Source organism: Nelumbo nucifera, chromosome 3, assembly GCF_055504915.1.
Source record: "Nelumbo nucifera cultivar China Antique chromosome 3, China Antique-T2T, whole genome shotgun sequence".
Taxonomy (NCBI): domain Eukaryota; kingdom Viridiplantae; phylum Streptophyta; class Magnoliopsida; order Proteales; family Nelumbonaceae; genus Nelumbo; species Nelumbo nucifera.
Genome location: NC_142651.1, coordinates 19,578,249 through 19,604,261, shown reverse-complemented (window position 1 = coordinate 19,604,261; position 26,013 = coordinate 19,578,249). Strand labels below are relative to the sequence as shown.

Genomic DNA, 26,013 nt, shown 5'->3' with positions numbered 1-26,013 from the left:
TTGCTGCAAATCCCGTCTTCCATGAGCGCACTAAACACATTGAAATCGACTGCCATTTCATTCGTGAACACCTACAATCTGGCATCATTGCTACAAAATATGTTTCAACTCAATTCCAACTGGCAGATATCTTAATTAAAGCTTTGGGACGAGATCGTTTTCATTTTCTTCTTCGCAAGTTGGGCATTCAAGATCTCCATGCTCCAACTTGAGGGGGGATCTTGAAGAAATCGTTTGAATATTAGAAGATATTCTGTTACCTTATATATCATAATCTTAGCTGTAAATTTCTATAATTTAGGCTGTAATCATGCTCTGTAAATTAGCTAGCTATCGCTCTATTCTTTTTCTCCTAATTTGTAAAATTCTATACTTGTATAAATTCTCTCGTCTACTACATAATGAATCATGGAATTCAATATTGCTTTTCTTCCGTGTTTTAGTTCCTACTATCTTCATTTTAGTTCCTATTGTTTTCAAAACGCAAATAGAAACATCATTGGATCGAGCAGCCCAAACCATTTGACCATGTAAAATGGTCCTACTCCTAATGCGTTAAAATGGAAGATCCATGGATTTCTGTCTATCGGGTCCTAACAATGCTGGCATTGGAGGCGGGCTAAGTGGACTTGGGCAACAAAGATTAGACCAAGGAAGATGAAGAAGTGAAGATTCCAATTTAACTTAAGGGCAAAACAAACATTTCATCCCTTTGATGAATATTTTGCCGATAATGGTAATTTTCCGAAATAGTAGGGGTAGTGTTAGACAATACTCAAATAGTAGGGATATATTTAGTCAATTAACTAAATCATAAATGTAGTTTTAAGAAATTTACCCAATTTTATTTGATGTAGATGTAACATTTGTATAAACAACTTGGACGGTCTTGAGTTGAAAATTTGATAAAATTTGAATAGCCAACTTGCACCCCTACCACTTCCTGGTATAGATAAAGCCTTTATTTATCCAAGTCTGAAGAATGATCATTTATTTATAATGATTTTGGCTATTAATCTATTATAAATAACTTTTTTTTTTGTGTATGCTATTTAGGATGTATTTAGCTTGATAAAATATAAAACCCATTTTTTATAAGTTCCCATTTTCTTATCTTTTCCTTCTAACCAAACAGTCTTGTAAGATAGAATAGTGGGAAAAGTACATTGCAGTCCAATGAAAAATTCTGAAATTATAGCCCCTCATAGTTTACTGGTAGCCCCCCATAAGCCTGCTTAAGAATTTGGCATCAATCCACATTCAGATTTTATCTCCTGTACATTGAGGCTAAGAATTTTAAGTTGGGTTGATCAGTTATTATCCAAATAGTCAATTTTCGAGAGCACATCATCTAACTATAAACTAATTAGATATTTAGATACTTATCAATCAGTTGATGAGAATCAAATCTCGTTCGATTAGTTGAATGGTTTAGCTGTAGAATCAATGATGAGATTCCACACGAGTAATAAAGGGTTTTTGACGTTTTGAATGTTTATAACTATTCGGTAACAGAAATGATTGGGTGTGTTCGTACTTCTCCGTCGTAAATTCATAGGCTGCAAGCAAGTGCAATTCTTTTCGTTTCATCTTCACCTACTTAGCAAAAATTGCACCTTGTTATCATGTGAATTTGACGATTTGGTAACGCTCTCTCTCTCTCTCTCTCCTCTTTTTCATTTATTCTTCTTCTTCTCTCTCGTAGGACTGGTGGGAGCGACGATACCATGAGTGTCCTCGAAAGAAAGCCTGACGTAGTGGAGAGATTTCAGTAAGTTCTTTTAGAAATTTCCTTTGTTCCCTATAGTTTTTTTTCTTTTTTTTCGTGTCGGACCTGTTGAAGGTTTTGTTGTGGCATCCTGTTTGAGATTGGTTTTGCATTGTTAGTGATTTGGTGCATTGTTGAATAGTGGAACGTAGGGAAGATTATTAGCAATTTATATTAGCAGCGATTTCATGGTGAAATATAGAATTGGAACTTTCTGTCAAGTAGTATGTGTGTGTCGTCCTAGGTCATCAGAGATTTAATCAGGCCGTGGCCGCACGTCTATGATCAATGATTTGCTATGGTGATGACCGACAGACGGAGATATTATCGTTGTCAGTCCACCGTTCCCCACATTCTCTCTCTCTCTAAACTCTCGTTCTCTCTACCTTCAAAGCAATCTGGGAAACCAACTCAGAAGCCATCGGAGAATTTCAACGACGGAGACGAGAGAGATGATACCGGGATCACCAAGCTCGACTATGTTACGGAGTTTGACGCTTCAAAAGCCCTAACTGACAAATCAGAAAAGCTCATAATCCCTCCAAAGCAGAACGAATGGAGGCCTACCAAGAAGATGAAAAACCTCGATCTCCCGTTTCAATATTCCACTGCCGCCGACCCTGACATCCGCTTCGAGCTAGAGGCTCCCTCCACTGTTGGCATTCCTGATTCCGGCATGTCTTATGGCCTGAATTTCAGACTGAACAAGGAGGGTGACGCCGGTGCTGTTGACAACGGCGTTGGGGATAAGGCTGATAATGATGCTGTTGAGGCACCTGCTCGACCTGTATCCTCTGAGAATCTGATTTTGCAAAAGTTAAGAAGGATATGAAGAGGCTGCCTGATGATCTGGGGTTTGATGAGTTCACTACTGTTCCTGTTGAGGGTTTTGGTGCTGCTTTACTTGCTGGTTATGGATGGATTGAAGGAAGAGGGGTTGGAAGAAACGCCAAGAAAGATGTGAAGATCGTGCAGTATGAGAGGAGAACTGCCAAGGAAGGACTTGGGTTTAAGCCGGAGATGCATGATAGGAAGCAGGAAGGGGTAATTCTGGGCCTGACCACACTGTGACAACTAGGCCAGATAGGCATGAGAAGATCGCGTCTAGGGAGGATAAGGATGGCGTATCGGTTGGTATGGTTGTTAGGGTTGTCGGTGGTAGGCATATGGGTTTGAAGGGGAAGGTCGTGGAGAAATTGGGTTCTGCAAGTTCTGACTTGTCAAAGATAGTTTTAGCTGTTGGATGGAAGAGAGGAGGTCACTTCCAAGGTTAATGAAGTTGCTGAGTTGGGTTCAGTGGAAGAAAAGAAATGCTTGAAGAACTTGGTGGAGTTGAAAATTCAAGAATCCAGGGATGACAAAAGCAGCAGGGATGAGAGAAGAGCTACTTCAGGTAGCCATGGTTATGACAGAGAAAAGAGGGATGGAAGTAATGACTATAGGAGGAAGGATAAGAGACAGAGAGAAGAGGGAAGAAGAGGTGGTGAAATGAAAATTGACAATGGAGCAACATCTTGATCAAGTAGCTGCAGGGAAGAAGAAACAGGAGCACAAGTTTCTTGGTTGTTGAGTCATATCCGGGTTAGAATAATTAGCAAAGATTTCAAAGGTGGGAAGCTGTATTTGAAAAAAAGGGGAGGTCGTGGATGTTGTAGGACCAACAGCATGTGATATATCCATGGATGAGAGCAGGGAGCCTATCCAGTGTGTGTGGATCAGGAAATTTTGGAGACTGCACTTCCAAAGCGTGGGGGTCCAGTTCTGGTTCTCTGTGGAAACACAAGGGTATCTTTGGAAACATAGTGGAGAGAGACATGGAGAGTGAAACTGGTGTCATCCGAGATGCTGATACTCATGCATTGCTCAATGTGCGCCTGGAGCAGATTGCAGAATACATTGGGGATCCAACTCTCCTTTGGTATTGATTCTGTTATGGCACTGGATTGAAGCTCTGAAACAACACCTATTTAATGTGACTGTCTTTTAGTGATAGGTAATTTAGCTTTCTTGCTCGTATAACTTCCAATTGCATTTTCTATGGACAGGCTGTAAATGCTTTGATAAGGATACTTCCCAAGAATTTTGATGTTCTAGTATTTCATTACAATACATTTAAATGCAAATTTTCTATTTATGATTTTGAGAGTTTTTGATCAGTTTGGAATTATTATGAATGAATGTATTTTGAATTAATTGCAAGATTTCAGTGTGACAATTTGAATATTTGCCAACCGTCATCTTTAGAATTAATATATCTGGTATGACTTTTATAAAAAAAATGATTTGCTATGGTGATTGCTCCTTCAATGCCCAGAAAGCCAAGTTGCAGTACTTGGGCAATCATTATTCACAGGATAGATGAAGACTTTTTTTTTTCTGTTTTCTTTTTTATCTCAATATGCATTACCATACATTCAATAGTGGGCAATCATTATTCACAGGATAGATGAAGACTTTTTTTTTCTGTTTTCTTTTTTATCTCAATATGCATTACCATACATTCAATAGTTTGAAGTAGTGGGCTGGCGAGTCCATCTGCTTGACAATATGACTGTTCTTGGTTTTGTTTTTCCACTATAGAGTTTCTTTTCCAGAGTCCAAACAGCTGGGATTGGTCAATGTACATTATGAAGCTCCTGTTATCACAAACTTTTATGGATTTAATTGCCTAATAACTAGAGTCTTTGTTAGTGTAAGAAGAAACCGAGGATAATAAATGAGCAAACTCTTTTTTGTGAAGAATTTTAACAGATAAGGGTTCAAGGTTGTTGGTTGTTAACTATTTGGTTCAACTGTGCCTGGGTATATGAGCTAGATTTCATGTTCTCAATTTTGTATACAGAAATAAAATTTCCAATTTCCTCTTCTGATGGTGTCACTCCTGCTTATGATTTTGGAATCAGTGCAAGTTCACATAAAATTTCCATGTTTCACCTTCTTATTTGATGACCTTCTCAACTTGGTTCCCCATCTTAATGTTTTCTTTTCCAGGGATACAGATACTGACGACTATATTGAGAAGTGCAACACATATGAAGCTGAATATGCTCGGCGCCTAAAGGCCAAGTATTTCTCTAAGAAGAACTTATATGGAGGTAAAGGTCATTCTGAAATCCTAATAAATGACTTAAGATATGCTAAATGCATTTATTTGTATATGATACCAATAAACATTTTAACTTTTCTTATAGTTGACAAAGTTTGAGGCTTTGTTTACCTAAAAAAACAAGTTTGAGGCTTTAATGAGTGATGTGACAGGTCTTCTATTAAAATACCAAACCAAAAAAAAAACATAAGTTTCGGTCAAAGTGAACTTTTGATATGTAGAAGTTGCATATCAAGAGTATTGATACTTCAAACCATGGTCCTATATGCTTCGTATTAGATTGCTGGGTTAAGTTTATAAGGAACCAAATATCTTAGCTAATGACACAATTTTAGCTTGTTCATTGAGAAGTATAATTCTCCAAAAGAGAGGCAAGATCTTTTGTGTGAAGAGATATTTCCCTATTTCTGGAGTTATTTTTATCAGCAGCAACAAGAATATCCTCTTTGTACAAAGTATGTACATACTACCGAAACAAAAAACTACATAAGATCAGATGTTATATTATTAAATAAACTAGAGTTCCTCTTTGAGACCGGTCAGATCCTTTTATTATTAAATAAACTAAATATGCCCTTATAACTTGCCAGTCAAGTTCAACTTTTGTTGCCTTTTGATAGTCAAACTAAGGATATAAGCATTCTTCCTGATCATCACTATGAATGTGCTTTTGCAGAAAAAAAGTAAACCCAATGTCTTCTTTGAATTTTGGAAGTCTCTTGCCAACTCCCAAGTCAATAATATTTCTTCCTTTAGTCTATACAACTTTAAGGGTAGCTACAACTACTTACACTTTTAACATGATAGGATTACCTCCCAAGGTAAGTGCATTTGTGTGTAGATTGTCTAACCATTTTTGTGACCTGTTCAGCTAGTGAGTGTATGTCTGTGGAGGGGCCATTGGTGTAATGGTAAACTCTCAGCCTGACAAGCACAAGAAAGTGGGTTCAAATCTGACAGTGGCTACTTCCTTTTAGTCTATACAACTTTGGAAGTCTTTTGCCAACTGCCAAGTAAATAATTCTTCTTCCTTTAGTCTATACAAATTTAAGGGTAATTACATCAACTACTTATGCTTTCAACTTAATAGGATTTCCTCCCAAGGAAAGTGCATTTGTGTGTAAATTGTCTAACCATTGTTTTGTCCTGTTCAGCCAGGGAGTGTGTGTGTGTCTGTGGAGGAGCCATTGCTTGGTGTAATGGTAAACTCTCAGTCTGACAAGCACAAAAAAGTGGGTTCAGGTCTGAGAATGGCCACTTTGTGGAGAAGTGTAAAAAATTTAGTTCCATTATCCACTCCGTTCCTTCCAAGATCCAAGATAGCTAGGACCAACATTGGGTAATGGCCTTTTTTTATATATTATATGACTTTACTCCAAATAAAATACCTCTGTAAGGGGACCTGTGAACTAGGTAATTCCATTCCCATAACATGTTTTTTCCGTGGTTGTATGTGATTTTAACATATCATAGCATAACTATTATTAAAAAAAAAAAAAATATTCACATTCAGTACTGGTGCTTTGCTGTGCCTTGTTGAGGACATTATGTGTGATTTGTGAATCATATTAGACAGTATTTTGAGAATGGTGGGTGATCAAGCATTCACATGGTTTTAGATCTCACAACTGGAATCATAGTTGTCAAGGTGCCAACTGCCAACGTGAAGCTAGGTGAGAGGAGAACACCTTGTTGCCTAGGCAATGGTTTGTAATTCTTTAGGTTTCATAGCAACCGGCAATCATCTTTTACTAATAATTACTAGTAAGCTTCGCTAAATAAGTATAAAACTTCATATCAAAATGTAGTAAATCAACATGTTTATGTAAAGAAAATAAAGAAAGAAAAGAAAACTTAGAAAATATAGGGGCTGATGGCTGAGCCCCTGTTTTTATCCTTGGAAAAGAAGAAGACTAAAAAGAAACTAGTATATGAATTATGAAAATATTATACACAGGTTTTAAAGAGGAAACATCTGATTGTACTTTTTTGAGGATGGCCTTGTTTTGAGGTCCTTTTGTTTAGTTTTTGTACAGCTTCTCTTTGTACAAAGGACTGTTAGATTAATAAAATTATACTTTACCTTTTCTCAAAAAAATATGAAAATATTGTAAAGCCACAAAATGAATAATTTGGTGTAATGATGTCTATTGTAATATTATGTTTTTTGTTGATAATCAAAATAATTCCTATTGTAATATTGTAATTCCACAAAATAAAAAATATCATAATTGCTTATCAAAAAATAAAAATATATGACAGCTTATACAAAAGCAACTAGGTACTTGGGCAAGGCAACCCTTCATAGGTGCCTTGTCACCTAGGTGTCACCTTGACAACTATGACTTTATAAAAAAAAAGGCCATTACCCAATGTTGGTCCCAGTTATCTGGGGTCTTGGGAGGGACTGGGTACTAGCCTAACCTCTGACATTTTTTTTTTTGGCACAAAGTTGCCGCCCTCATACTTGAACCCATGTTTTCATGCTTGCCAGACTGAGGTTTTACCATTACACCAAGTAATGGACCCCTCATGACTTGAATAAATAATTTAGTTTCAACTAGTTTAGCAAGGGAAAAAAAATTAGGGGATGAAGAGCAACAATGGTGAAGAGTCTCATTTCCTATACCCTGGTCCTCAATTTGACTCTTACCAGCTTACTTGAATGCTCTTTAAGGTGACCATGTAGGCTTAATGTTGTTGGCCTTGCCTGTGTCACTTCAATACTTTTTGGATTTGAGCTTGCAAGTATAGACCTCTAGGTTGTGGTCCTTGCTACATCAACTCTCCCTAGCTTTGAGGTGCTTGCTACTAAGCTAAGGGTCTGATAATGTTCAGTTAAGTCTGGTTGAAAAGAATCTTCTTCTGAAACCCACATAAAATCCCAAAGTAGATGGTCTTCAAAAAAAAAAAAAAAAACAAAATTTTGGTTGCCTTTACCAGCAAAAACTAGCCAACCCTCTATCCTGTCTTCAGTATGCTTCTCACATCTTCATTGAATGAGGAGCATAAGAAGCTCACTTGATTGCTTTTATGCATCTGCTTCCACAGTTCCACATATTGATCGGCAAAATAAAGAGACAGAAAGAAAGAAAGAAAGAAAGAAAGAAATGAACAATGACAAGCAAGCAAGTCCTGAATATTGAAGATATTATGCATGTCCAGTGGTGTGGTGAACCAGAATAGTTAGCATTTGAACCCTTCAAAACTTGTAACTTGACATTTCTAGAATGGATTTGAACCATAGCTTGATCATACCTTCTGAAATTAACAGCTTGATGGTTATTTATCAAAAAAAAAAAAAAGATAACAACTTCATGGTGGATATTGTTGTAAGAATCTTGAAGGGAGACTGGATTGGTAATGAGACTGATAAACCAGTTGTGACCCCACCCCATTCTGCTTGCTGAGGAATTAATTTTCATATAACCATTTTCCACTAAGCCTCTGGAGATTTCTAAAACTCTTGTTAACCACTTTGACAATCTCTTCAAGGATGTATCATCTGAAATGTTTTAAATCATCTACCCATGTTTGACCCAAGTCTTCCAAAAGTAGTTGAAAAACTTAACATCTTGATCTCACACCATGGGTTTTTGGCATTCTATGTGTTTTGACCACTTTTGGAGAGAATAGGATGACATTATAGGTAACTTTCGTTCTCTTGAACAGGGATGAATTCAACCTTCTTTAGAAAACTGAAATGCAGCTATAAATTTTAAATGGCACCTGGCTATGTCCTCTGTTGTCCTAAGACAATCTCCAGAGGTCATTTATATAGTTTCTCCTTCAAACAAGTAGCTAGACTGTCCACTCAGAGAAGGAGCTAAACAAGTTTTAATTCAAAAGAAGTTTGGGCTCGTAGGCCTTTACCTACAGGTATTCTCTTTAGAAGACTTTCTGAGGTTCAACAAAGGGAACTTGAAAGCCCTTTCTCAGAAGATGAAGTTTGGCAGGTGACTAAGATCCTAGATAATGATAAGTCTCCTGGGTTGGATGGTCTCACGAACCTCTTTTTTACAAGAAGTGCTGGGAGTGGGAGCTGGTGAAGGAAGATGTAATAAGGTCTTCCATGGTAATGCATCCTTAGAGAGAAGTTTGAATGCTATCTTCATCACCCTTATTCCGAAGTTGGAAGGAGCTGTGAATAGAAAGGATTTCAGATCAATCAGCCTTCTAAACTGTTTTTACAAGATCTTTGGCAAAGGTGTTGGCAGGCTTAAAAAAGTTGCTTAGAAGTGTTGTGGCTGAAAATCAGTGTGCTTTTGTCCCTGGTTGGACAGTGTTTTGGTGGCAAATGAGTTGATCGACTCCAGGAGGGAAGGGAAGTTGGGCCTTCTTTGCAAGCTTGATTTGGAGAAAGCATATGACCACAATTTGGGCAGAATTGGAGGAAGGTCTGTATAACTTCCCCAAAATTCTCCATCCTAGTAAATGGGCAGTCAGCTGGTTTCTTTAGAAGTTCTAGGGGGATTCGTCAGGGTGATCCTCTCTCTCCTTTCCTGTTCATTTGCTTGATGGAAATCTTGACTCTTTTCATTCATCAAGTTGGGGAGGCTAGTTTTTAGGAAGGTTTTGTTGTGGTTCCTGGAGGTAAAGAGGTTCAGGTTCTTCAGTTTGCAGATGATACCTTGTGTTTCTTGATGCGGAGAAAGATCAGTTGGAAGTGCTTCTGGGTGTTCTTTGTTGGTTTGAAGTTGTCTCTGTCTTAAAAAGTCAACTGGAGTAAAAGTCTTTTGATCCCAGTGGATAATGTGGAAAATGTTGATTCTTTGGCTGGAATTCTTGCTTGTCAGATAGGTTATCACTTATCTTCCAACAAATTATCTTGGCCTCAATCTGGGAACCAGTTTTGGAGAGGTTAGAAAAGAAGCTTTCTTCTTGGAAGGCAAAATACTTTTCCATTGGAGGTAGAATCACTCTTCTGAAGAGTTCCCTTGTTAGTTCGCCTTCTAATTATCTCTCCTTTTCCAATTTCTGCGAAGGTGGCTTCAAGGCTAGAAAAGCTGCAGGGAGATTTCCTGTGGAGAGGTTGGGAAGAGGAAAAAATGGATCCATTTAGTTAGTTGGGATCAAGTTTGCTCCCCTTTGGAGCAAGGGGGTTTGGGGGTCAGAAGACCAAAGGTTTTTAACTTGGCTTTACTAGGAAAGTGGCTATGGAGATTTGGAGTTGAGAGAGCTCGTGGAGAGGTTTAATTGACGCTAAGTATGGTGTGGATAGAGGGGACTGGATAACCACTAGCTCCCTTCCTTCCCTGGGCATTTGGAAGAAAATTATGACCAATCTTCCTTGTTTCAGCAGAGGCATTAGGCCAAATTTTGGGGAATGGTGGCAGACTGTCTTTTTGGAAGGATCCCTGGTGAATTGACCATCCACTAGCTGAAGTCTTCCTACAGTTGTTCCAGCTGGCTGTTGACCAAGATGCAGTGGTTGCTGGCTGCTACGAGCTTCTGGAGAAAGCTGTGGTCTAGAATCCTACTTTTAGGAGAAACTTTCAGGACTTGGAGCTAGAAAATTTTGCTAAGTTGCTCTTTCTGCTTTCGGGTCAGGTGGTGGATTCTAAGTAGGGATGACGGTTGGACATGGATCTGGGCTGTAGAAGGCGAAGGCCTCTTCACTGTTAACTCTTTCACTCTTAAGCTGACTGATTGCAACTTTGGCTCAGTTCCTGCATCCAGAATTTGGAACCCTCTCTCTTCTTTAAAAATTAATGCTCTAGTGTGGGCAGCAGAGCTAAACAGGTGCCTCAAATAAAATCTTATTAGAAGGGGGGGGTGGTCCAGATTCAGGATTAGAGCTGTATTCTGTGTTGGCAGGATCTTGAGGGCACTGATCATCTCTTTCTCCATTGCCCTTTTGTCTCTTGATTCTGGTGGCACTATCTTAATGCTCTGGGGGTGGCCTGGATCATGCCCAGCTCTGTCTTGTATCTACTGTGGAGTTGGAAGCTGCAAGGCCTCTCAAAGCTAGCTAACTGTTGTATCCCTGTGGCTGTAATTATTACTTTGTGGTCTTAAAGAATTAGAAGATTGTTCCACCATACCTCAAAGGATGTGGATGATCTGATCTCTTTGTCTTTTGGTAAACTGGTGTCTTGGATTTCAGCTGCTAAGGGGTTCCATCAGCAAAGTCTTCGGTGGTTGCTGAGGTCTAGGAGCCTGTGGGATTTGTAATTTTGTTGTATTGTATCATCTCTGCCCATCCTGAGGGTTTGTCCTTGGGGGCTGGCTGTATTCTTGTGTGATCAATAAAAGTTACCTTACCATTTCCAAGTTCTGCATATTTGTATTGAGTGTATTTGGAAGATGATCTAGTTGATACTGAAACATAAATAGATCCAAGTTCTGCATCTCTTATAAACTTCCTGTTGGTCTATTTGAAACAACAAAAACCACTCAGTCATTGTTTGAGAGGAATATATAATTTTTAAGATTAGTAGCTAGCCTTCTACTTTTGAAGAGTGTTCTTAGGACAATTGTAACCCCTTCAGCCAGGGTCTCAGCATTGCATTTGAGCACCTCTATTACAATTTTTGAGTACCTCTAAAATTGCTTTGCAAAAGAATTGGAATTGTATCCTATGAATGGGAAATATGCTTTTAATAATTGTTTTGTAAATTGTAATAGATATTACATGGGATGTATGTAAGTGCCTTTGGTTCTCTCAAATTTGATTGACTAAACCAATTAGTATTTATTTGTTTTTTTTTTTTGTATAATATTAGACAAAGAGTCTTTCTGACATTGTTGCAGGCAGTATATTTGACAAGGATGTGACAATAGACAATGAGACTATCAGATCAAGCAGGTAGGTGGGTACTTGAACATTATTTGGTCATTTCTAAAGTAAATATGGTTTTCCCCGCCTGAGCCTGAGCTAAGCTGTTGCCCTCTTCCAGATGGCATTGCACGCATTCTTTTACAGACCCTGTCCAAAGTTTTGAAGAGCAATGCAAATCATCACCTTCTGCAGCAGAAACTTCCACCAACCCTTCAAGTAGAAAAAACCCGTGTAAGAGGAGCAGCAGTTGATGCGCATTTCTCTGCCTCCTGCTGGAGAGTCCAGGAAAACCCAGCCAAGCCATTTACAGCTGATGCTTAACAAATGCTGTCCCTGTTGTATCTACTGATTATTAGAGACAATGAACCTAAAGTTTCGATAAGTTTAGTTCATGAAGTCACTACTAACCGTTTGAGGTTAATTTGCCCAAACTTTTAATATTTACAAGCTATATTTAGCCAAGTGAACTGGGTCAATCGGCACTTGTTTTCACTTTTCAGCATGCTTAATTTAGCGTCATAATATTTACAAGTTTTGGCCTTACGGGCTTTACGTACCATGAGCCCAACTAGTAGCCTACTTATCTTTCCCAGCAGTGAGGGCCCAGTCACAGACTCACAGTGTAATCAAAATTCAAACCGAGCTCACTAGCTCACTCAACTGAAGTGAGTTAAGCTTTTAAGTCGAACGAGTTTGAATAATTAATTGAACTTATTCGATTGAGATCAAATTTGAATCGACTAATTGAACCATTTTTTTGGATAATTGGACTAATTGTTTGATTAAAGTTCGAGTCTTGTCATCTCCCAGGTCTGTTGTTTACCAGAAAAAAGTCATCTCCCTGATCCCCACAGCTGACGGCTCGTTATAGGTTAAACGTTGCCAATCTTGGACCACCAATAAATGCCGTTATTTATTACGGCAGATGCTAGCGTTACGGGTTGGCCAAACTACAATTGTACACGGTTGCTTCAGGCAAGGCAACTGTATTTAAATGCCTTTTTGATAAAATCGGAGTCCGGATTTTCTGCCCACGAGAATTTTGTTCACGTTTATCTCAGTCATGCATGAAAAACATCTTATCCTCTGCCTTCTTAAGTTTTGAAGGAGTACAACTACAAATATGTAGAGTAGCGGCTGTTAAAACCTTTGTATTTTGTATTGTTTTGTATGTATTTGCACTCATATTGCATTTACTCCTTCCAAACTCAGCATACGTGAGTGAGGAATTCGCTCGAACAAAACCACCTAATACACGAGAACTGTTGTCTATCTTCGCATTCAAAGTAAATTCTCTAAACATCTGATCCTTGTCAATTTTGTACAGTATTTGCTTCAATCGTTTCCAAAATCCAAATCCTGTTCGACTGGTAGACTTTTTCTTGCTTTTAGATCAACATTTTCTTGGCTGTTGAAAGAGATCAAATTCGTAGACTTCATCTTGATTTTGGGACACAGTTGGAAATTTTGATTCTTGCTGCTTTTAGATTGCCCGTCTGTGTTAGATCAACCGAAATGGGTCACAGAGTATTTCTGATAACTGGTTTTAAAGATATTGACATTGATGTAGTATATGCTTAATTCTTTTCCTGCTAGTTTACTTGCTCGTTCTACTTCTTTTGATTTTCAATTGAAAATTTTTGTTATGTGGCCATGAATTTCTACAATGCACGGTATTTGGATATTCTTTGATGTGGTTTTTAGTCCCTCAGCGAGATTGTGCATGTCACGCCAGGCGCCAAAGAGTGCAGCTCATTGCAAGTTATGGCTTGCTCTATATCTATCTCATCGAGCAATGTTCCAGCAAGTAAGCATTTAGATGGTAAGAAACATGTTGGATTGAGATCATCAGCAACAAACGTCAAGTTTGTTATTAACGCTGGCCATGCAATAAAGACTCCGTCTTCTCGATTCTTCTTGGTTATAAAAGCAAGCAATGAACAAGAGACATCAAAAAGATCTGGATTGAGCATTGGGGACTGTGGATCTGCTGTTGTGGCTGGAATTATTCCTGAAGCACTACCTGTTCCTCCTAAACCAGCAGCACCAGTTGGGACGCCTCTCGTTTCTTCACCTGTAAGTAGGACAATGACTGATCTAGATCATTACCTTACCTGCATTTCATAAGAAGTATAAAGTAGTGAAATTTTAAGTAATAAGATAAGTAGTTAATAGTGGAACCATTTGGTGAACTTACTGAACTTTCTAAGTAGAACTTTTTTCTAGTCATTATGCTCTCTAGAATTTTGGGCTTAATGCACCACTTTAAAAGACTGATCAATCTGGTTTTATTACCTTTGGACCAGTTTAAGTTCTGGGTGTACTGCTGTATTTTTTTTTTTTTTTTTGCTCTCATACGGTGGTTTCTGCCAGCCACTTAATAGGCGTCCTCGCTGTAATCAGAAGTAAACTGCATTGAGATCAGCATTCCAAGAAACAAATCTCCTGCAAATTTTGTTTATCCACTTTTCATTCATGAAGGTTGGTAACTTGGTAGTAATATATGGAACTTTCTATTTTCCCCTAAGTTTCCCCTTCCTTTCCTTTCTTTGTCTTTTTTATCCATCTGCAGTTATGTTTGGGTCTAACTTTGTTGTGTCTCTAAGCGTACAAGAATGCAGGTGAAGAGGACACCCCAATTGGAGCTCTACCTGGATGCTATGGACTTGGATGGCGACATGGTCTTGTAGAAGAGGTACATTTAGCTAGTATTTATTTAGAAGTGTTTGTTCTCCTTATTTGTACTTTTTAATTAAGAAGTTTGTTGATTTTATCAAAAGCCACATGCAAATATTTTAACAGAAATAAAGAATCTTATTTATCAGTTTATCTGCAAATAGTGCCTTTACATCTCTTGGCTGAAGAGGACTGTCTTCCATTGCCTTTTTGACTTCGTTTCTGCTTCAGAATAACTTAATTAATTTAGGCAGTTTGTGTAAGTGCAAGAACCCAACTTCTAATTACTTGCATATGTTATCCTATCAAATGCTTCTCAAGGAATTCTTGAGGATCAATGCTTAATAAGCAACTCTACAGCCATGTACTTACTCTTAGATTCTTATCATGAACCTTTTTATACATAGGCCTCAGTCCTTTTGTTGTAGCTTAATACATATTCATACCTACCTATAGAAAGAAAAAGCATTTCAAATTGCTCCTTTGCATTGGCATTATGGGCTGAAAGGAATAACAAAGTTTTTGGAGGCAAAGCAAGCCCAAATGATGTGGTTATAAAAAGATTCAAAGGCAAATAACGTTCATGTTTGTCAACTCATAGGGTGTTCGGGGGTATACCCTATAACAGGTTTTTCACACTAATACTTCATTTATTTATTTTGATAATTCACTAATACTTTATTTATTTAGGCCTCTGCTTTTGTGAAGGGGAGAGATTGGATTAGTTTTTTGTGGTTATATAGGTCCCCTGTACAGGTCCTTCGTGTATGAAGGATCTTTTCGTAAATCTTCTCTTTTCTTTTCAATACAAACTTTTACTTTTTCAGGAAAACATGTGCTGGCTTCTCTATAGCAAAATTTTGTGCTTTCCCTAAAGTTCCTCATGTGTTGAAGGTTCCTCTCTTCCATCTCGCTTTACTACAGCCTCTGTTAACAAGGATTAACATAAAATATTGGTATATTCTTCCTTCAGTCCTCCGCAGGAGATGAAACATTATAATGATAATGGTCTAGTGACTCAAGCAATACGGCTTCTCAAAGACAAGTATCCTGACCTCATCAGTCTAAATATTTTGTGTCCCATTTATGATCATCTTTGCTTCACTTTCAGCATGAAAGTGTGATAACCATTCAGATTGATCAAAGCAAAATTGTCTTTCTTTAGGTTATCCACACTGATGTTACTTTGGATCCATATTCCTCTGATGGGCATGACAGCATTATTAGAGAAGATGGTATGATGGATATCTGAAGTTCTTCATTTTCTTCAAAATTTCATTTTTTTTCTTTTATGTATTATTTTGATTTACTAAATTTGGTATTATAGAAATATTTGATGAAAATGAAGGAAAGCTGTTACCTCCATGTAAAGGTTGGATAATGTTCAGATGCAGTCATAAACTTCTAGGACCAGTTTCACCCATCTGGCAACCTGGTCTTCACTGACTCATTTACATGTTTCAACCATGTATAGGACTTGAGTTTAGGCTGATGATATTATCACCAATGCCACCACTGCCGGTAATTCTTGTAATGCACTATTTCCAGCCTGTGACTTCACCATTGCCAGAGCATGCCTCCTCTGGAGGGAAAATTCCCATGATTTAGCATGTAGTGGTGGCTAAAGTTCATGAGATCACCAGTCTCAAACGAATTGTTACATCTCCAATCAACATTGAATGCATTCATCATCATAAGCACTAAGATGACAATTACATCATTCTTTTCATCATTGGCATCAAAACCTTGTTTTTCTTAATGTATTGCCGTCTTATCTTCTACAGCCATCTTGTTACCATGTTTTCTGTCAAGTTTCACTGCTTTGACCAATCATTCTTTTCACCTTCACTCATATTTGTAGAAATCTTGAGCTTTCATCACATCACTCATTGATTCACTTGTTGGTCTTTAATTCACATGACATAACTTAGTTGACTGACCATCTTGTAGTTTGGCCTCAAGTAAGTTTTCTTCCTTTGTCACTTTACACTTTTCAATGTTTTTCCTTGTTTCTAGTTACCTGCTAGGCCTTCCACCATCCTGTCATATATTTTTCTTTTCTAGATCCCCAAAGATTATCTGTCCCTTCCCCTTTTAATAGGGTTGTTCATTTTGGTCTACACTATTGAAGTATCACCACATTATCTTTAGAAGATATTCACAGTTTCCTTTTCTAGATTCCTTCCTTTTTTCTTAGAGATACATTGTTTTTGGTTTTCTTCTATCTTTTTAAGAAGAAATCATTGCTGTTGCTGTTCAACTTTTCTAGCAACGCCATTTAAGTGGAGATTCATTTAAGGAATATTCACAAACTTCATTTCAAATAGTGAAACTTAGACCATGTAACAATACCATAAAATGTGATAATAAATTCATCTTGCATTTGGTTGGGAAAATGTTTGTTACTATGTTTAGAAGTCAGTTTCCAATATCTTACAGTAGAGAGCCATCTGCATGAACTAAGCAGTTTGTGATTCTTTCTAAATTATGAAGCTTTCTAAAGAAACAAAGATTACAACAATATCATTATTGATCAGATTACATTTTATCAATAATTTCCAGGAGTTATAATGAATGATGAAACAGTTCATCAGTTATGTAAACAAGCTGTCTCCCAGGTAATATCAACGGATTTATTTGTTCAAGATGTATTTAAAATTTTTATTCTACTGATGATATTATATTTACATTTTTCCAGTTTTACTTTCTTCTGATTAATTTATTATTTTATTTTCTTGCCTCTGCCAATAGGCCCAAGCAGGAGTGGATGTTGTCCCAATGACATGATGGATGGCCATGTGAGAGTAATTCAAGCAGCTCTGGATGCTGAAGGTTTTCAGCATGTGCCAATGATGTCTTATACAGCAAAGTATTTATTGATGTTTTACTGTTACACAATTTGTTCTCCCACTATTTTCCTCACAATCTCTTGTTTTAATTGTTGTTAAAAAATAAAATATTGTCAGCATGCTCTGGTGCCTGCTTGGATGGAATGCAGTGCACTTTTCTAATTGGTACCTATTTAAGAAGTTAAATTATATAAATATCATTTGAAGTCAAATAATATGACACGATGCAAGCACATTATTCTAATGAAAAAAAAAATCTTCCTACTCAGATAGAGTTAAGGAACTGAATCATCTCTAAATAAATATTAAGGCAAATTTAATTTAAGATTGTCTGATTGTAGTGGGACTCTGGGAGACTGCCAGGTTATAATTTTGTGGTTTACTTAAATGCAATATTTCCTTGGAATCTTAGACATCTGATTAGAGAGTCAAAGACATTGTCACTATATTTGAAATGCTCATTCAATTGGATTCCAAGGTCTGCCAATAGTATAGCTGTTTTTCTGGATAGACCAGGACTCACAGGACTAGATCTGGTTTGGAGGCCCTAGGTGAATAAGGAAGTCAAGCATATAATGGGCAACAACAGTATTCTGTTTCTTGTACTTTTCTCATCCCTGATTGAGGATGAGCTTTTCACATTATAATTATTACAGTCATCATGCACCATTAATGATCAAAGTTCAGTGTGGACATTGATCCAATGCAACTCAAAACCATTAGGCAGCGTTTAGATTGGAGTGGAAATGGAAAACCATGATGAAAAAGGAGTTTCAAATCCACTACTTTCCATATTTTTTATTTGTCTAATAGATCAATATATGTTTTCTGCCATTTTATCAGATTTTGACTCCAAAGCAGGGCTAGTTATTCTCATCCCTCATTCTACATTTCCATCTTGCATTTCAAATTCTGGCCCCCAATCCAAATACAACATGAAAGAATCATAGAACTTTGCCAATTTCCCATCAAACTTTGCAATCAGGACCGGATAATGTAAACTGTATCTGTTTATGCCAAAGGTTTTTCCTGGAAAATGTGCATTATGATTTTTATTTTCTTGTCCTTACATATATTTTTCTCAGAAAATAAAGAAAAAAGGTACGCTATTTATTTCTAACAAAAATATTAATATTAAATTTTCCATGTAGTTGCAACAAGGCTTTGTCTCTTTGTTCAGTTCAATTGGGAACTGTCTTTTATAATTTTCTTGCCATTTTATTTTGTTTTGTTTTTATTAAATATATAGAGCTATATTACATGTTTGCTACCTTTTCTTACTACTTTGTCCAACATGCAAGTAGAAATAACTAATTGCAGATTTAGTCGGGTTTCTTGTGAAAGGAAAGAAGGGGAAGATGAAGATTTCAGCAGTAGAGAAGAAAGGAGAAGAAGAAAAGAGTAGGAAGTCAACCAGGATTCTGAATTAACCCTAGCCTCCTACCTCTCATTATATTTATACTTAACTTAAAGGATGAGATATTACAAGGATGCCCTTAGTAGGGTGGCTACTAATATAGCTGAACAGTCACAACTTAAAAAAACATAAACTAATGGGCCTAAAGCCCAGCAACTTCCTAACTAATAAAAAACAACTCGAACCAACTCAACAATGCATATCAATGTCTTGCTTCTGTCTTTCTGACAACAATGACTGCCAACAAATTTGTATGCAAATTTTCCCCACCTTTATATCTGTCTGGCCTGGTTGGAGGAATTCATCATATACTGTTTTCTCTTAGCATGTTGATGTAATCTGCCTTGTCAACAGGTATGCAAATGCTTTTTATGGTCCATACCGTGAAGCTTTAGACTCAAATCCTTGTTTTGGATATAAAAAAACGTATGGAACTCATCAAAGTTCCTTTTGTCAAATTTTTAAGTTTTCTGTGACAAATGCTTACTATTGCTTGGTATTTTGTCATTAAGAACAAAAGTTGATGAACCCAGAAAACTACAGAAAAGCTCTGGTTGAGACATATGCAGATGAGGATGAGGGAGCTGATATCCTTTTGGTCAGTAATTTCTTCTTCTGTGAATTTGAGTCACCCCAACTTCTTGAGAGAAGCCCCTGCTCATACCAACAGTAATTTATCTGGATTCATAGGTGAAACCTTTGCTGCGATATTTGGATGTTATATGGATTCTTTGAGATAACTCTCCACTACTAATCGCTGCATACCAGGTACTTCAGTTGCTTGTTATATTATCGTACTTGAAGACTTGAATTTCACTTTTTCCACTTTTCATGGAGCCTCCTCTCTATGCTAATATTTTAAAATTTAATTACCCTAGGTGTGTATCTCATAGTCATGATATAGAGTTTACAACCATTGGAAGTATCTTGTTAAAATTTCATTATTGCCCTAATAAAGTAATAATTAGGATCTGTTTGTCACTTTTGACCCATGCCATATTGCTTTTACCAGTATCTTGCATCTGGCTATATTATTTCATTCTGATAAATTGGAGTTACCTATTGGCATTTGTTGACTTCATGGTTCAAGTTTGATCCAGTGGGATCTCTCACCCGTATTTTTTTCCATCCACCAATAAAATTAAGGTGGCATGCTGTCTTGAAGTTGTTCATGTATCCACTTACCAGTATTTCATGGACACAGACATGTACGTATGGTATTTATACATATACAGAATATACTTGTATACATACATACCACAGTTTCTGGGCTAAGCGGGTTTTCTTGGCCTGGGCCCAACCCACATTATATGTTGGTCCAGCCCAGGCCAAGATGATCGCCCTATGAAGAGTCCATTATTGCAATCTGACATGTGCCCAACATGAACACTTCCTTTTGGAGGTCCACCAACACTGCCAAATTTACCAAACAAACAAGCCCAACCTGAGATGAGAGGGATGAGATTCTGAAGAAAATTAAGGTACATAATGGCTAAAATCTGTAATAAATAGTAATTTTAGATTTCCTCTGAATATTGATATTTATCAGTTTCTTGCTGAGCTTAACTGAAGAGAACGGGATGCATCCTTGCTATCTATAATAGTATGATTATTTGAAAAATCTCTGTTGGTTGAGCAACTAGATCCTTCTTAGTAATTTTAGATTTCCTCTGAATATTGATATTTATCAGTTTCTTGCTGAGCTTAACTGAAGAGAACGGGATGCATCCTTGCTATCTATAATAGTATGATTATTTGAGAAATCTCTGTTGGTTGAGCAACTAGATCCTTCTTAGTACCTCTTTGAATTTATTCCGTACTATAAAGTCAATGCAGAAAGAAAATGGTTTCCTGCATGGAATGAGTGCTCTTAAATGTCAGAACCTGAGGGAGTTGATTACCATAGCAGTCAGGCTGGCTAGATTGGGTGTGATTGTGTTGATAGGGCATTCTTGTACAGAAAACGTTCAACACCTTTGGTAGTTTTTTGTTGTTATGCTATATAGACACTTCCTTGTGTACTTCTGTACATCTTTCATGCACAATATTTTCTAATATCACATATCTATCTTCTCAACAATATAAAACAAAGAAAGAAAAAGAAAGAGAAAGTATTGTGAAGTGGATTATAATTTTGTTTCTCCTTGGTTTTCAGAATCACAGTCAAGCATAATGTAATCCTTTAGAGGACAGTTACTCATGAATAAACAGAAGAATATTTGATTACAAAGCCAATTCCTATGAAGATTTGGAAACACGTATCCTCAATATGAATAATTCGTGGGTTCTTACTTCAGAAGCCTTTAGTGGTATCTCTGTTGGAGATTTCAACTTTCAAGAGGAACCTAATCAAGATTCTGACCTCCTCACCAGCTGGTCAGAACACTAGTTGGTCCATCACTCTGCAAGAAAATGAAATAATCCAAAATTGGCAAATTTCTAGGGAGCTTTCTTGTTAACCCTGGGGCTGTAGGCAATATAGCCTTCTTTAGAAAGGATGGGACTGTTTGCTGGTCTTTTAGTGGGTCTGTTGGTGTTGCAGATTCCACTAAGGCTGAAGTGCTGTCTCTATTAACTGGTCTAAGCATTGCCAAACAGACAGTATGTCTTCCTTATCCAATGTAGGAGACTCAGCAAATACCATCAACTGGATGGGAAAGCCTGGAGTGGGCCCTGGAGGATGGCTCATTTATTGATGGGAGCTAGGGACATTGCAGTTGGATCACTAGGGAATTAAACTTTTACTGATGGGATGGGCTAGCCAAGCCGGGTGTGCAAAGGGAATGTTTGTATGGTGAAAACTCGTTTGCCTCTGTAAATTTTGGGTTGGATTCTTTTTTAGCTTCATGTGCATCCTCTCATGTACATATGATTTCTTATTATACAAATACATTTAATCATTTTCCAATAAAACAAATCTATGTAATCTGGATGTAGTTCAGTTAAAAGTTGTATGAATCAAACCAATAACAAAAGAAAGTTCTATGAATCAATATTGTCATACTTCGAACTGACCTATCAGCCGGACCATATGGACCAGGATTCAGCAACCAAAATGGGTTTAAGTAGGTATTATGACACGTATTACATATTATTATAAGCTTATTTTGATGTAAAATAGCTTTAAAACACAGCCCACAGCCTAGAACCATTTATTGGTTTTTATATTTTTATTTTAGCACATTTTTTATTTGAGTGAGTCGAGCAGTCAAACTGATGGTTGGACCGTTTGACCCATGGCCAGTAACCAAAATGATTTTACGTTCAGTCCAAGACTCCTAGTATGACATATTGGTATGGATTTCTTTGTTATTAGTGAGATATCTCATTTAAGGCGGTCAATGGGTCGGTAGACCCAATAGAACCAAACAGATCTGACCCAGTTATATAGGGTCCCATTCTGCATCACGTGTCCTGATTATAATTGGGCTGGTTCTGGATTTTGATATTATGCCCCAGTTATAATTGGATTGGGGTTGGTTTTTCTTGTTCCATACCAATTAAGATCTAAACCAATTGTATGTAAATCATATATGTTAAATTAGCATATTATAAAAATGATCCTAAGTTAATATGATTATGTCCAAATATGTCAATTTAATAAATTTGCAGGTTTATTGTCAAATTACAAGTTAAAAATTTGACTGTCAATTATAATCGGATCTTAATAGGTCAAACCCAATAGTCCCGCTTAATAATTAGGTTGGCTGTGGGTCTTAGTAATAAGGTCTGGTTCAGGTTGGTTCTGCACATTTATTTTTCGGGACTAGGTCTACCCTGGCCTGGTCTGGACCACACCGGACCCACCCACAGCACTAAATCCCATTTAGTGACAAGAATGATAATCATGATCCCAAAGCTTAAGGGGGGCATCTCTATAGATAGAAGGGGACCATGCACACGTCATAACATGTGCTTAGAAATTGTTGCATGTGCATGAAAGAATAAGCTGACGATTGGTTGCTGCAACCTGCAATTATGCATAAAACAAAGTGGTATTCCGACCCTCTCTCTCTCTAACCCCAATCCACATGGCTGGTTTAAAAGCGCTACAGGATACAGCACTTCTAAACAAAGCTGTATGATATGAACCAACACCCAAAGAGCAGCCTATGCCAGAGTCGGTCCAAAACTAAGGAAGCTAGTTGGGTGGAGCTGTCAGCTAATCAGCTATGCTTTCGCCAAAAATTGGGTTCAGAACTTTTTGATGGGATGTGCATTTTTCACGGTAATTTGTGTCAGAAGAGGGGTCACTGGTTCCTTCCTCCCGTATGCACCGACTCCACGGGTAAAATTTTTCCTGAGTAAAACAAAAGGGGAGAATGAAAAGAAGGAACACTCTGGGCAGCTCTTTATCTTGGGGTCTTTACCAAGTGAATAATAATTTTAGCTACTGTTCAGAGAACTGTACCATATGAGCAACAACCAAAGCGCAATCTACATTCTACTACCCTTGACTCGATCTGAATTGAGAAACAGTCTGGCCAAAAATCAGAGACAGGACAGGCTTTGGGGCTCTCACAAAAAAGCCAGGAACAGTACTTGCTTTTGGTGGATCGTGGATGAGCTTTCAAATGTGTTTTCTTATTGTGATAGTTGTATCATATGGACCACGACCACCACCACCGTCAGTTACTGTTACCATGTCCAACTCTGGACCGGTTATGGGACCTCGCCTTAATTACCTTCAAAGTTACTGTAGTATGTTGTTCAAGGGGCATTCTCTCTGGATGTTATGTACATTCCTTGGCTCTATTTTTTGTAAACCTGATAGAATCATTACTAAATTTTGAAGCAGAAGCTTTTCGATTTCATCTTTATTTGTTTTCCTCTATTGAATTCGGCTTGTTTGGCTTTCTTGATCTAGGTCTCAGGCGAGTATTCTATGATCAAGGCTGGTGGAGCTCTAAAAATGGTAGATGAAGAAAAAGTGATGATGGAATCTCTGATGTGTCTCCGACTGGCTGGTGCTGACATCATCCTCACATACTTTTGCTCTACAAGCTGCAAGATGTTTATGCGGCGAGAAGAGGTGAGAACAGAGAGAAATGTAAATCACATTAAATGCAGAGTGCAATCATGCAGACACCTGTAACCTTTATATATTTATATATGACATCATAATAAAAGCTTAGATGCAAAAGCTGTTATTTGCATGATTTCTCAACCTCATATTTCTCAAATGAAGGCATCTGATTGCCTTCAATACCAACGTTACACAACACAAAATGAAAGAAAGAGAAAGAGAACTGAGAGGGGGGGGGGGGGGGGGGGGGGAGCAAGAAGAGAGTAGACACGGTTTTCTCATCTCAATGAAGCAAATCCATGGAACTAGTGATGAGTTGGTTTGAGGATTCGACTCTTAGGTGAGCTGTGTTGCAGGGGACGTCTTCAAGATCTCTCAAAGCAGCATGAGGATTATTATCAAGTTACAGTCCACTGAGCATTTGGCGCAAGTCAGAAGCTTCCTCCCTGAGACGGGCATTCTCCTGGAGGACCTGGTCATGGCACTCTGAGACATGGTTCAGCTTGTCTATGAGCTGGCGGTTCTCAGTTCTAAGCCTGATGACCTGTGACCACAACTCGTCCAGATGCTTCTGCTTCCTCATCCGTGACCGGCGAGCGGATTCTCTATTAGATATCATTCTCCTCTGCTTCCGCTCGTCAATGATTCTCAACTGCTGCTCATCTGCTTCATCAGAGGTTGAATTGTTGCTGAGACAAGAGGATTGTGCAGTGAAGTCATGGACAGAAGGAAGGTTCTGAGGATTGGGAGGAGGCCTTAACAGTCTGCTGAAATGGAATGCTGGCATGTTGTTCTGCATCATGCTGAAGTTAAAGTGAGCCGTGTAGGGGTTGGGGTCCATAGGTGCCATGTACTGGAGTCCGGCAACCTCACCTGGCTGCATTGTCTGAACTCTACAGTGAATTTTGGAGGTAGCTTGTTTCTTCTAAGATTTGAGCTGGAAGATAGGAGGAGAGGAAGCTCTGTCAAGGGAAGTAGTTTGCAGATGGTGTTGTTGAAGGAGAAGGGGAGGGAAGCATGGGGAATGGAGGTGTTTATATAAGTAGAAAAGTTAGATCAGTGGCCCACATTCTGCAACTAGATTAACAGCGCCCAAGAGTTTCTTAAAGAGCAGACATCTAACATCCCAGCCCAGAGGTATGCCGTGCACTTCATCATGCATGTGGGTATATGGCATGTCATGTATGCATGTAGTCATATGTATAAGTAGGCGTGGGAACTGAGAATGGCACACTGGCTAGCAGCTAGCTTAAGCTTTTTGGGAAAATGTTCAATGGGTCCAGTGGGTGGTGGAACTGGGTTCATGCATGCATGCAATGAATGCAAAAGATGCATGTATGTGCATCCATGGGGAATGTGGGTAGGGGTACCAGTACCATCAGTTAACATCAAATAAACAAGGGTACCCAATAAAAATAATGCTTACATCGGTGGGAAGAAAGTTAGATTGGTGGGAAGAATAATTATTTGTAGAAATCAGAAATGGGGAATGTTTTGGAAAAAGAAACCTGATGAGAATTGTCAATTATTTATATATATTTTATATGGATCTGGATGAAGTCAATCTTAAAAGAGTTTTTAATATCGTCTCTTCCAGTGAGCCTGAGCCCAACCAACCTCTGCACGAAGCATGCTTAGCCAACTAAAACTTATGACGTAATTACAAGTAAGACTTCAGAGATGATTGAAGCCTGAAGATGATCGAGCTCAGAGCTCCGTTTCCACAATTAGAAAATTATTAATGATGACTCAACGACCACTGCAAATTAATGGACCCATGATCACACCCATCAATCTATCACAGGAGAATGATCACACAAAGGACTTCCCTTCAATTAATTAACAGCTTTTCTGATGTAATGACAACTTGTTTTTTGTGGTAAAGATGGTTCGAATTGAATACTTATCAATTTTGGAAATGGATTGGATTACCTCATGTTTATTCATATCCAAGTTAGATGCACTGTTTTCAGACGATAGCTTCTAGCTTTCTTTATTTGGTTTGGATTTTTTTAATCCCCTTGATGGCCTACTTGGGTTGGATAAATTTGTAAGAAAGTTGAGAGGCAGCAACTTGCCACCCAAATCTTGTAATTTTATATATTGTAGCTATGAGGCCAGTATCTTAAGCTTCCTAACTGTATTCTGTGTGTTTGCTTTAAATAAGTTCTGATCTTATTCTCCACTATGGAAGCCTCTGTTGGGCTCTGGAAAGGTGATGTGTTGGGGACAAGAAAGGTGATGTGTTACACGTTCAATATAATTTCTAGAGGGCATTCAACATATGAGCCCCAGCTGTTCTTAGTTGGGTAGATGCGTGTGTGAGACAATAGACAATCTGCAAAGCTGGTTTTAGTGCTCATCAACCAAAAATTTTAGAAACTTTTGGT

The 26,013-nt window shown here is 37.9% G+C and overlaps 2 pseudogenes across 1 annotated transcript; one reads left to right on the top strand and one right to left on the bottom strand.

Annotated features, from left to right (window-relative positions):
• Positions 1-1,174: 1,174 nt before the first annotated feature.
• LOC104600352 (delta-aminolevulinic acid dehydratase 1, chloroplastic-like) lies at positions 1,175-23,873 on the top strand (annotated as a pseudogene). Its single transcript, XR_016084109.1, has 14 exons — positions 1,175-1,771; positions 4,760-4,863; positions 11,628-11,682; positions 11,774-12,941; positions 13,360-13,731; positions 14,029-14,136; positions 14,277-14,350; positions 15,497-15,566; positions 16,894-16,949; positions 17,083-17,200; positions 18,952-19,023; positions 19,110-19,195; positions 19,288-19,365; positions 23,465-23,873. The product of XR_016084109.1 is annotated as a delta-aminolevulinic acid dehydratase 1, chloroplastic-like (transcript).
• Positions 23,874-23,906: 33 nt separating this feature from the next.
• On the bottom strand, positions 23,907-25,718 carry LOC104600336 (basic leucine zipper 43 pseudogene; annotated as a pseudogene).
• Positions 25,719-26,013: the final 295 nt, after the last annotated feature.